Consider the following 12,398-nt stretch of genomic DNA (forward strand, 5'->3'; position numbering starts at 1 on the left):
GGGTTCGCGACTTCCCAATAATAGAGCCGATAACTACGTTCTATTAGTTAGAAAAGCGATTGAGTTTAAAGCATAAACGGAAAACATCTTGACAACATACACAAAACATAATATTATTTTGGCATTATAGCTGACTGCATCATAGCATACACTAAAGATAACTACTCGCTATTTATGGCAACAATATCACAAGGCATAATAATGGAAGTCATTATATAAAAACAAACGATAGAAGTACCAGTAGATTAAACGAGTTCCGAATACAAAAGTAACAACTTCAAACTCTAGACCTCTCCTAATACAATCTTCGGCGTTCTTCTCCGGGTACTTGGTTTCCTGCACGAAGTCGAAGACCTTAAAAGTATGACTAATATTGTAGAAAGAGAGAGAAAGAAGTGAATTGAAGTGTGTGTAAAAATGGATGACAAACACCCCTTTAAATAGACTTGGGATTTGCCTAAAACGGTTGGCAGGCCATTTGGCAGGCCGTTTGGCAAGCCGTTTGCAGGGGCCGTTTGCCTGGTGAACCGTTTTTGATGCCCGTTTGCCTGGGCTGTTTGGAAAGCCGTTTTCCCTTATGGCAGGCCGTTTGGCAAGCTCTTTTGCTTGCTAATTTCACTGTATCGTAACTTGATTTCCTTGCTCGTAGTTTGGTTTCTTGTCTTTCACCGTTTTGCTCTAGAATCTTTGTTTTAACTCCGATTCTCTTGATTCTTTTTGCACCGTCTTCGTAATCACTTGATCTTCAATTTTAACCGGCAAAGCGGGCATTTTGGCAATAAAGCTCAGAACTTTCTTGTTTTTAGGCTTTAATACCGGGGTGAAAACGTGACTTTTTAGCCGATATCAACATGGTGTCAATGGTGCTCTGTAATGGAACAGGTATGCTCTTCATGCCGTAGCGTCGTTCGTAAGTTTTCTTGTTCCAATTTTTTAATATTTAATAATTGTGTTTGTTTGCAGAGATGGATTTTGGACAAGCCATTCGTCGCCCCACCATTGAAGCGCTTAAATTCAAGAGGATCAGCAAGTCGAAGCTACCAGAAGGTGATCCCCAGAAGGAGGGGGAACCAGCTGTCGAGTCATCAATCAACGCCACTACTGAAATGGGAGACGTTACGTATACTCAAACGTCTACGCCCATTACCAACGCGGAGTCGATATCTGTTGCGGCTCTGGAATCATCCGTTGGGCAAAAACGTTTGTAACGACCCTGGATTTTCTGACTTTATTTATTAATATTTATTATTAATACTTGCGCTTTAATGAATGTATTTTTATACATTTACTTATTATCGTAATTGACTTTACATGTCCCGACTTGTCTTTGTGATACATGTACTTTACACAAATAATATTTTGAATATTATTTACGTTCATGATTAATTATTATTAATTATTTTTAATTAACTAGTGTAAGTAGTTAATAACTTGGGCTTTATTTAATTAATTGTTACATACTTGGATATAAGCCTTTATTAATGGACATGGACATGGAAGCCCACCCTACTTTCTTAATGGACTAATTAGCCCATTATTATGCAAGTATTTCATTAATGATAAACTAGATTAATTAGTGATATGTAAAGACTTGTTACTAGTATACTTACACCTCTTTCCCATGCCATTAAGCTTTAATACCATTTTGAGCTCACACCATCTACCAACATTTGAATGTTTGCTTTTGACCTTTCCCTCTTTGGCCATGAAAACCGTCGGCCATCCATGGGGTGGAAGGGAGTTCAAGATTATTATTTTTTGGTTACTTATTCACTTGTATCCTTTCACTTTTACACACACTTCAAACTTACTTCTCTTTTCTCTCATTTTTCTCTCAAAATATTGTAAGTAACAAGCTTTACTTTCTCTTCTTTTTCTTCCTTAAAACCGCCATCCATCATCATTTACTAGTTGTAGTTTGTTGTTACTTGTTGTTGCTTCTTGTTTATGTTAAAGATCAAGTTTTCTAACTTGTATCTTCATGTAATCTTGGTTACTTCCATCTTTTGTTTGATGAAGAACCAAGAACAAGAATCTAAACTTACTAGTTTATGGTTCAACACTTAAATGTTATAAGATTTAAAGTTCATAAACTTTATAATCATACTTGTGTTCATATTTTGTAGACTTAAATCTTAAGATCCAAACTTTGATTTGAATCTTCTTAAGTATGAAACAAATATGAACATAATATTTGTAACTTTAGTTTATTTCTTTCTTTTGTAAGTACTTTAAAGTTGTGATGTTGTTAATTTGGTCAAGTATTACTAGTTAAGCTTGATCTCATATTTCTTGAAATTAAAGTTAACTTTATAAGTTCAAGAACATGGAAGTATAACTTTCTAGTTATAACTTCATATACTTATGTTGGATCTAAGTTTATATAACTTATGGTCTTATAATTTTGTTGTAAATAAGAGCTTACAAGCTTACATACATTTTACAAGATGAAAATCTAAGTTTCATAACTTATGGTTTCATTAAAGTGAAGATCCAAGTTCTATAACTAAGGATCTAACTTAAGAACACTAGATCTAGACTTTCTAGTCTAGGATCTTTAAGATCTAGCTAAGATCTAAGTTCTATAACTTAAGATCTTGTTTTTTTAGTTTACTTTCAAGGTTATAGCTTAATATTACTATTAGAACTCATGTATGTGTCGGATCTAAGATCTTGATGTAACTTTGGTTCATCAAACTACTTACAACCCTTAATTGAGTTGTGCTACATATCTTAGACTTATACTAGTGTTACGATGGTCAAAACTTGGTTAAGATGATGCGCACACATCAACGACTTTTACACTTGAAGCTATACGCATCAAGGATGAGAACCGTGATGAGCATCAAGCACCAAGAACCCACCAGAACGCCTTTAGTTACTGTTTCTGGAACAGGTTATTAACCTGGTCTACTGGAAAATATGATTTCCAGCTATTTCGGTTCGAGTGGATGATTTTCAATTTAGACCTCGTCTTAATCCGAGTTATGGTTTAGGATTTATGGCCATCCGAAAGTCACTACACCCTTTTAACGTTGTGCTGAAATTTCTGACCTACTCGCACTTAAATCGTTGCCACGGTCAAACGAAGACGAGTTTGGTTCTGGAAATTGGTCAGCCTCTAGGGAACTCATATACAGATTCATGGCCACTAGTCTCACCTAATTTAAGTTTGTATAGAGGTCGTGGCGACTGAACGAAGTCAGCCTTTATTTCAAACTCTATTCTCGATTAAAACTTACTTTACACTTTTTGATTAATGATGAATGATGATGATACTTAAGACCTAATTTACATACTTTTAAACCTTTGGGAATGATTTACTGACTTAGTAACTTATGACTTATGTTGAGGACCTTTCGGACCAACCACTTGCTTACTATTCCTGCGTATCGACTTTTACTACTTTTCACTGTGAGTTATAGCATCCGTTTTTACTTTAACTATTTTGGGAACTGAGAATACATGCGCAATTTATGTTTTACATACTAGGAACGAGTACTTAAACTTTATATATGTATGGGTTATACAACGGCATAAACTTTCCCCTTAGCTCGGTAACGTTTAGTCATTGGTCTTTGAACTGGGAACGCGAATCTTAAATATGGATCCATAGGGTTTGACATTCCCACTCGGGCTAGTAGCGCTAGTATTTAACGGGTGTTTAATACTTCATAAACTTACACACTCGCCAAGTGTACTTTTAGGGGGTGTTATTTACGTTAAGTTAGTTACCAAGTGCCCACGGTTATACATATACTTTTCATACTATTTTTAAACACTGAAACCTCGTGGCCTACCTTACATTACTGTTATACTTAAACTATAGCTCACCAACCTTTGTGTTGACCTTTTTAAGCATGTTTTTCTCAGGTGCTTAAGGTTTGATTGCTTTCGCTGTAGTTGCTATGCTTTGTAGACTCCCGCTGCGCTTATTAGAGATATCTTCGCATGAAACGTTTATTTTACATTCAAACTTTATTACTTTTGAACAATAAATTTGTAACGACCTATGGGTCACGTACTATTATTATCGCCTTCTATTCGTAGAGGCACATTATCGTATGTTAAACATTTAGCGTTGGTTATGTCACCTTTTCTTATGAACGCAAACTTTTTTTTTAAAAACAGCATATAGTGTTTGACCTTGTAATGATCCTGTTGTTGATGAACCATATACGATGGTTTTGTACGGGGCGTCACATTTGGTATCAGAGCATTGGTTGTAGGGAATTACATTGCATTACTGAGTCTAGACCAGACCGAGTAGAATTCACTAATAGGACTAATCTACAACTTACTAGTTTGCTTGTTTCTGCGGAACTTACTGCATACTGCTGCTTACTTTTACTGCTATATGTTATATACTACTACTTGCTTTCACCACTGCATGATATTATCTGCTTTCGATTGCAGGATACTTGTCATTATTGCCATGCTACTTACTACTATAGATGATCTAGACTGTCATAGTTACTTTGCAAATACGTGCTTGCTATATGACTTACTGACATGAAAAAAGTTATTTTTCCTTGTTCAGATGTCGGATATCCTGCCTGTTATCATTTTGGAGAGTGACTCAGACTCATCTGCTACATCACCTGCCATTATTGCCGATTCACAGATCCCGTCCTCCTTACCCTCGAGCGACTCTGGCGCTTCGTCCTCTGGAGCCAGTAGCCATGCACCCGAACTAGTGATCATCTCAGATGGACATGAGGATCCACCGGAGATTCCAGCTCCACTCATCCCAGGACCCTCCGAGCCACAGCACCATCCCGGTGGTGCTGTGATTCTTGGGGAATATGGGGACATCCGTTCCGTAATGAGCATAATCATTGGGCTAGACGCCTTCCTGATGGACGTGTTGTGCCGATTCCACCCGGCCGATACCGACGGATGACTACCGGCCGAGCACATCCACCTTTCGATGATTCTGACGACTCGTCATCTGACGAGTCGAGCAACGAGAAATCCGACGATGATTCTGACGAGGACCCTGAGTAGGCACCTGTACAGTAACCCTCTACCCCGTCGAAGAAGCGGTATCATTTCGACGGTACTGTTATTCCAGGGGTTAACGGAGATAGATCGTTCGTTAACACACATGGACTGAAGGTTAGAGTTACCGCCCGTAAGTGGCTTGTGCCGTATCCTGCTGATCCATTGATACGTAAGGATCCCCGTTATGCAGCATCAACTTCTGGTGCCGGACTGTCTACACCACCCGCCCCACCAGCATCGTCTGCACCACCAGCTCCACCTGTACCATCTGCACTGCCAGCCCCACCGCATCCCCCGTCGTTAAGGAACTGACGAGGGAACTGCATATACTCCGTGCTCGGGTAACTAAGCTCGATGACCAGGTGTACCACATGATGGACATCCTTTACCCACCGTCACCATAGGGCTTTTTGTATTAGATTTCTTTATGTAATACCGGTAGTAGTTTCATGTTTCACTCGTGTATTGTATGAATCTTATGCGAATATATGCAACTTTTTATTAATGAATGGAACTTTGGGTTGTTTAAACTTTTGTACGGTGTTCTATTTATGTTACTGTGTGATGATTTTGTGGTATCTGAATCTATTTGCGTTACTTAATTAGCATATGTTGTGTTGATTCCATGTTGGTTACCATATACTGTATTATTATTATTATTTGAATACTGGATTTTGACTTGAGTCAAAATTTTGTTTAGAACATCAATGGCCAACGGAAGATCAACGCCCACAGCAGCATAGATCGAAGAAATGATCAGTGAACAAGTAGCCACAGCTTTAGTGAAAATGAACCCCCAAGCCCCACCAGTTAACCAGCCCATTCGTAATGGGTGTAATTATAAGGAATTCCAAAGCGGCAAGCCCCACAACTTTAGTGGTACTGAGGGGCCAGTTGGTCTCACTAGGTGGTTTGAGAAATTAGAATCTGTGTTCCGTGTAAGCAACTGCTCAGAGATGAACAAAACAAAGTAAGCCTCATGTACGCTGTCGGACGGCGCACTAACCTGGTGGAACACACTTGCTCAGGCCAAGGGTATTAATGAGGCTTATGCTACTCCGTGGGAAAAATTTTAAGGGGCCATGATTGAGGAGTATTACCCCAGGACAGAGATACAGAAAATGGAGGCCGAGTTTTGGCAGTTGAAGGTTGTGGGAAATGATCTTGATGGTTACAACCGTAGGTATCTGAAATTAGCTCTAATGTGTCCCACGATGGTTACCCCGGAGTTTAAGCGAATGGAAAGGTACTTGTGGGGACTTCCTAAGACCATTAAGGGAAATGTTACCTCTTCTAAGCCACCTAATGTCCCGGAAGCAATGCGCATGGCGCACACCTTAATGAACCAAATTATCAGTGATGCACCGAAAAGGGAAAAATCCGAATCGGGGGTTAGCAGTGAGGAGCGTAAGTGGGACAACAACAAGGGGAGAGCCTATGATCAAACCCCTGCTAAGAGACACAACGATGGGAGGAACCCCTACCCGAACCCTAGCACGAACTCTAACTACAAGGGTAGTCTGCAACAGTGCAAGAGATGCTACAAGCATCACACCGGGTACTGCAACGTGGTCTGCGAAAAATGTAAAAGGACTAGGCATATTGGCAAAGACTTCAAGATCACCACGCTAAATGTGAAGACAAACCTTACTGGACCGAGAAAGTGCTATGAATGCGGACAGACGGGCCACTTCAGAAATGAGTGTCCCAACAAGCGAAAGGACAGCGGACCACCACGTGGCAGAGCTTTCAACGTAAACGCAAGGGATGCCCATGAGAACCCCGACTTGGTTACAGGTATATTCACTATCAACAATCTATTAGCTTCTGTTCTGTTTGATACTGGTGCTGATAGAAGTTATGTATGTAGACACTTTTGCTCTAAGATACATTGTCGTTAGCTCCTTTAAAGGAGAGTATGCTTATAGAGGTAGCCAATGGAAAACTTGAGAAAGTTGACCAAGTTAGCTGAGGAGCTATTATCAACATAACTGGTGTGGATTTCGAGATTGACTTGATACCCATTAAATTGGGAAGCTTTGACGTTATTATCGGTATGGACTGGTTGACCAAGATAAGGGCCGACATTATCTGTGGAGATAAAGCTCTTCGTATAATACACGGAGATGGCGAGCCACTGATTATTTACGAAGAGAGATGTAGTTCGAAACTGAATCTCATTAGTTGCATGAAAGCGCAAAAGATCATGAAGAAAGGACGTCTTGCTGTTCTAGCACATGTGAAAACATTAGAAACTGAGGTGAAGAGCGTGGATGACGTACGAATTGTGAACAAATTTTTCGATGTCTTTCCGGAAGAATTCCCTGGATTACCGCCACCGAGAGCAGTGGAGTTTCAGTCGATTTAGTGCCAGGGGCTGCACCTGTAACTCGCGCACCTTATCGACTCGCACCTTCCGAGATGCAAGAGTTGCAGAGCCAACAACAAGAACTGGTAGACCGTGGATTTTTCCAACCAAGTTTCTCGCCTTGGGGCGCAACTGTTTTATTTGTGAAGAAGAAGGACGGATCATTCCGCATGTGTATTGACTACCGTGAACTCAACAAATTGACGATCAATAATTGGTATCCTCTTCCCCGAATTGACGATCTTTTTAATCAAATACAAGGATCGAGCGTTTACTCTAAGTTCGATTTGCGATCCGATTATCACCAGTTGAGGGTGAAAGAGAGCGATGTGATGAAGACTGCATTCAGGACTCGTTATGGTCATTATGAGTTTCTCGTGATGCCATTCGGTTTAACCAATGCATCTGCTGTATTTATGGATCTCATGAATCGTGTATGCAAGCCATAACTGGATAAGTTCGTTATCGTCTTCATAGATGATATCCTTATCTACTCCAAAAGCGAAGAAGAACATGAGCAACATCTTCGTCTAGTGTTGGAACTCTTGAGACAAGGGCAACTTTATGCAAAATTCTCCAAGTGTGAGTTTTGGTTGAAGGAAGTCCAATTTCTGGGGCATGTTGTGAGCGACCAGGGTATCAAAGTTGATCCCGCAAAGATTGAAGCCATCAGCTAGTGGGAAACCCCCACCACTCTGACTTACATCCACCAATTTTTGGGCCTCGCCCGTTACTACTGAAGATTTATTGAAGGTTTCTCTCTGATTGCGCGTCCTTTGACCGCACTGAGTCACAAAGGGAAGAAGTTCATTTAGGAACCCGAACAGGAATCAACATTTCAAACCTTGAAAAAGAAGTTAACCACCGCACCTATCTTATCACTTCCTGAAGGCAGTGACAATTTATTCGTTTATTGCGATTCTTCGAAAAGTGGTTTTGGTTGTGTACTGATGCAACGGACAAAGGTTATTACTTATGCCTCTCGTCAACTGAAGATTTACGAGCGAAATTACACAACTCACGATCTCGATCTTGGAGCCGTTGTCTTTGCATTAAAACTGTGGAGACACTACCTTTATGGAACAAAGAGCACTATTTTCACCGATCATAAAAGCCTCCAACACATCTTTGATTAGGAGCAACTGAATATGAGACAGCGTCGATGAATCGAGATGCTGAACGACTATGATTGTGAACTTCGTTATCACCTTGGCAAGGCCAATGTTGTAGCCGACGCTTTGAGCCGAAAGGAGAGGATGGCAACTCTTCGTGTTCGGGCACTGAACATCACCATTCATTCGAACCTCAATAGCCAGATCCGAGCAGCCCAAGATGAGGCTCTCAAGGAGGAGAATATATCTCATGAATACTTGAAAATTCTCATCTCTCGATTCGAAGTTAAGGAGACTGGACTCCGATGCTATACTGGAAGAATTTGGGTACCTCATTATGGGGATCTACGGAGCCTTATTTTAGATGAAGCCCACAAGTTGAGATATTTGATTCACCCAGGAGCCGGTAAAATGTACCACGATCTTAAGGAATAGTATTGGTGACCTAATCTTAAGAAGGATGTTGCAACTTATGTTGGTAAGTGTTTGACTTGCTCGAAAGTTAAGGCCGAACATCAGAGGCCTTCTGGGTTACTTCAACAACCGAAAATCCCGCAATGGAAGTGGGAAAGGATAACAATGGATTTCATTACGAAACTACCAAAGACGGTGGGCGGATACGACACCATCTTGGTTATCGTTGATCGTCTTACCAAATCTGCACACTTCTTAGCCATGAAGGAGACGGATACGATGGAAAGACTCGCTCAACTATACATAAAAGAGGTTGTATCTCGTCATGGTGTGCCCTTATCGGTCATCTCATATCGTGATCCCCGTTTTACTTCTAGATTTTGGCGTTCTTTGCAAGAAGCATTGGGGACTCGTCTCGACATAGGTACTGCATATCACCCGCAGACCGACGGGCAAAGCGAACGCATGATTCAGACTTTGGAAGACATGTTGCGTGCATGTGTTATTGATTTTGGAAAGGCTTGGGAAAGGCATTTGCCGCTAGCCGAATTCTCTTACAACAACAGTTATCATTTGAGTATTAATGCCGCACCTTTTGAAGCGTTGTATGGTCGCAAGTGCCGATCTCCTATTTGTTGGGCCGAAGTAGGCGAAACGCAAATCAATGGACCCGAGATAGTCCACGAAACAACTGAGAAGATTATCCAAATTCAAGCGAGACTCAAGACTGCCCGTGATCGCCAAAAGAGTTATGCCGACCTTAAACGTAAAGACTTTAATTTCAACGTGGGTAACCGTGTAATGTTGAAGGTTGCACCTTGGAAAGGTTTAACCCGTTTTTGAAAACGTGGAAAGTTAAACCCGTGATACATTGGTCCTTTTGAAATCTTGGAGCGTGTTGGACCCGTTGCTTACCGTTTGGATCTTCCGACTCAATTGAGCTCAGTTCATCCTACCTTTCATGTATCGAATTTGAAGAAGTGTCTTGCTAAACCGGAACATGTCATACCATTGGAGGAACTTACGATTGACGACAAACTCCACTTCGTGGAAGAGCCTGTTGAAATTATGGACCGTGAGGTCAAAAATTTGAAACGCAACAAGATTCCGATCGTCCAAGTACGATGGAATGCCAAACGAGGACCTGAGTTTACCTGGGAGCAAGAGGATCAAATGATGCAGAAGTATCCTCGCCTTTTCCCAACTCCTACATCTACCTCAGCTTAAAATTTCGGGACGAAATTTTCTTTAACAGGTGGGTAATGTAACGACCCTGGATTTTTTGACTTTATTTATTAATGTTTATTATTAATACTTGCGCTTTAATGAATGTATTTTTATACATTTACTAGTTATCGTAATTGACTTTACATGTCCCGACTTGTCTTTGTGACACACGTACTTTACACGAATAATATTTTGAATATTATTTACGTTCATGATTAATTATTATTAATCAATTTTAATTAACTATTGTAAGTAGTTACTTACTTGGGCTTTATTTAATTAATTGTTACATACTTGGATTTGGGCCTTTATTAATGGACATGGACTTGGAAGCCCATCCTACTTTCTTAATGGACTAATTAGCCTATTATTATGCAAGTATTTCATTAATGATAAACTAGATTAATTAGTGATATGTAAAGACTAGTATACTTACACTTCTTTCCCATGCCATTTAGCTTTAATACCATTTTGAGCTCACACCATCTCCCAACATTTGAAAGTTTGCTTTTGACCTTTCCCTCTTTGGACATGAAAACCGTCGGCCATCCATGGGGTGGGAGGGAGTTCAAGAATTTTTTTTTGGTTACTTATTCACTTGTATCCATTCACTTTTACACACACTTCAAACTTACTTCTCTTTTCTCTCATTTTTCTCTCAAAATATTGTAAGTAACAAGCTTTACTTTCTCTTCTTTTTCTTCCTTAAAATCGTCATCCATCATCATCATTTACTAGTTGTAGTTTGTTGTTACTTGTTGTTGCTTCTTGTTTATGTTAAAGATCAAGTTTTCTAACTTGTATCTTCATGTAATCTTGGTTACTTCCATCTTTTGTTTGATGAAGAACCAAAACAAAGAATCTAAACTTACTAGTTTATGGTTCTACACTTAAATGTTATAAGATTTAAAGTTCATAAACTTTATAATCATACTTGAGTTTATGTTCTGTAGACTTAAATCCTAAGATCCAAACTCTGATTTGAATCTTCTTAAGTATGAAACAAACATGAACATAATATTTGTAACTTTAGTTTATTTATTTCTTTTGTAAGTACTTTAAAGTTGTGATGTTGTTAATTTGGTCAAGTATTACTAGTTAAGCTTGATCTCATATTTCTTGAAACTAAAGTTAACTTTATAAGTTCAAGAACATGGAAGTATAACTTTCTAGTTATAACTTCATATACTTATGTTGGATCTAAGTTTATATAACTTATGGTCCTATAATTTTGTTGTAAATACGAGATTACAAGCTTACATACATTTTACAAGATGAAAATCTAAGTTTCATAACTTATGGTTTCATTAAAGTGAAGATCCAAGTTCTATAACTAAGGATCTAACTTAAGAACACTAGATCTAGACTTTCTAGTCTGGGATCTTTAAGATCTAGCTAAGATCTAAGTTCTACAACTTAAGATCTTGTTTATTTAGTTTACTTTCAAGGTTATAGCTTAATATTACTATTAGAACTCATGTATGTGTCGGATCTAAGATCTTGATGTAACTTTGGGTCATTAAACTACTTACAACCCTTAATTGAGTTGTGCTACATATCTTAGACTTACACTTGTGTGATGATGGTCAAAACTTGGTTAAGATGATGCACACACATTAACAAGTTGTACACTTGAAGCTATACACTTCAAGGATGAGAACCGTGATGGGCATCAAGCACCAAGAACCCACCAAAACACCTTTACTTACTGTTTCTGGAACTGATCATTAACCTGGGCTACTGGAAAATCTTATTTCCAGCTAGTTCGGTTCGTGTAGATGATTTTCCGTTTAGACCTCGTCTTAATCCGAGTTACAGTTTAGGATTTACGGCCATCCGAAAGTCACTACACCCTTTTAACGTTGTGCTGAAATTTCTGACCTACTCGCACTTAAATCGTCCCCAAAGTCAAACGAAAACGATTTTGGTTCTGGAAATTGGTCAACCTCTAGGGGACTCATATATGGAGCCATGGCCACTGGTATCACCTCATTTCAGTTTGTATAGAGGTCGTGGCGACTGAACAATGTCAGCCTTTATTTCAAACTCTATTCTCGATTAAAACTTACTTTACACTTTTTTATTAATGATGAATGATGATGATATTTAATACCTAATTTACATACTTTTAAACCTTTGGGAACGATTTACTGACTTAGTAAATTTTGACTTAGGTTGAGGACCTTTCGGACCAACCACTTGCTTACTATTCCCGCGTATCGACCTTTACTACTTTTCACTGTGAGTTATAGCATCCCTTTTTACTTTAACTA

This window comes from Rutidosis leptorrhynchoides, chromosome 2, assembly GCF_046630445.1.
Source record: "Rutidosis leptorrhynchoides isolate AG116_Rl617_1_P2 chromosome 2, CSIRO_AGI_Rlap_v1, whole genome shotgun sequence".
NCBI classification, from domain to species: Eukaryota; Viridiplantae; Streptophyta; class Magnoliopsida; order Asterales; family Asteraceae; genus Rutidosis; species Rutidosis leptorrhynchoides.